Genomic DNA, 1,633 nt, shown 5'->3' with positions numbered 1-1,633 from the left:
GAAGAAGAAGAAGAAGAAGAAGAAGAAGAAGAAGAAGAAGAAGAAGAAGAAGAAGAAGAAGAAGAAGAAGAAGAAGAAGAAGAAGAAGAAGAAAAAGAACATCAACAGCAACAGCAACAACAACAACAACTTCAACAACAATATAAAGATAACAACAGCAAGAACAATAACAACAACAACAACAACAACATCATAACAACAGTAACAACAGCAGCAGCAGCGGCAACAACAACAACAACAACAACAGAACACTAACAACAACACAAAGATAAAGAATTCAAAGAAGTTAGAACTAGTGCTCGCGGCAGTGACGTCAGGCGTGTCAGGTTGAGGGGAAAAAATCTTGATCCAGTAATAGGAAAGTGTATTCATTTGGGCCCAATATTAAATACCGCCCTTTGGATGCATACACGGGATCACTCCCGTGCAGGAAACGATTTGCAGTAAGCTAGTCTACAAATTGCTCCATTTAGGACAGCGACACGGTCCCCCATATTTCAGTATAAGCTTGTAGATTTTCCCCCAAGACCGTCTTGGCGTCTTCAGGTACACCCCCTGTTCTTTGCACTGTTACATAGGTTTTAGTAAAAATGTCTGTCGATGAAAAATCTTTTAAAAATTGAACCAGTGCTCACTGTGAACTCAGCCCTCCATACTCTATGCAGACGCGCGTGTGGTGGTGCTGGTTCTTGCCCTCACCGACATGAATGCTCAGTGTCCCAGAATGGACACACACAGTCCGTATTTATACTAAACGGGCGACATCACTGCCACGAGCTCTAGTTATACGTGTAATATTATTATCATAACCACTATATTATTAGTAAGGAATCCACGGAGATTTTGAATACAATGATAACAAGGTCCTTGAAGGAATCACACATTACCTCATAACCTTTATAAGCTCCTTGGATTCTTTACAAAGGTTATGGGGTAATGTGGTTCCTTCAAGGACCTTGATGTCCTATTTGAATTGAATAGAATGATAAGAAGGTCCTTGAAGGAATAAGACATCACCTCATTACCTTTATAACATTCTTGAATTCTTTACAAGTGTAGAGGAGGTTACGAGGTAATGTCTGGGTCCTTCAAGGACCTTGATGCCCTATTTGAAAAAAATCCAAGGAGATTATAAACAGAATGATGTCCTTGAAGGAATCAGACATCACCTCATTCACTCTACATTTGTAAAGAATCCGATGAGGTTATGGATATAATTATTTTATATGTCCTTGAAGGAATCAGACATTACCTCTTAACCTCTACATTTGTAAAGAATTCAAGAAAGTTATGAATAGAATTATTATATATGTCCTTGAAGGAATCAGACATTACCTCCCCATCGGTAGAATACTGGGCACATCTCAGCTCCAGCTGCCCCTTGCTACTGGTGTCTGTGGGAACCCCGGCCGACACTGTCAGGTGCATCTCTGTACATAATTTAGAGGTAGTTAATATATTACATCCCCTTCCCCCTCTCCCCTCCCACCCTCATCGTATCGACGCACTTTAGATCATTTAGGAGGCGTGCTGCTTCAAACCTGCATGTCAGGACCAGCCCGGACTGAATGCTGCTGCTTCTACTACTACTACTACTACTACTACTACTACTACTACTACTACTACTACTACT

This window comes from Aplysia californica, unplaced genomic scaffold (assembly GCF_000002075.1).
Source record: "Aplysia californica isolate F4 #8 unplaced genomic scaffold, AplCal3.0 scaffold00081, whole genome shotgun sequence".
NCBI lineage: Eukaryota > Metazoa > Mollusca > Gastropoda > Aplysiida > Aplysiidae > Aplysia > Aplysia californica.
This window is presented reverse-complemented; position numbering follows the sequence as displayed.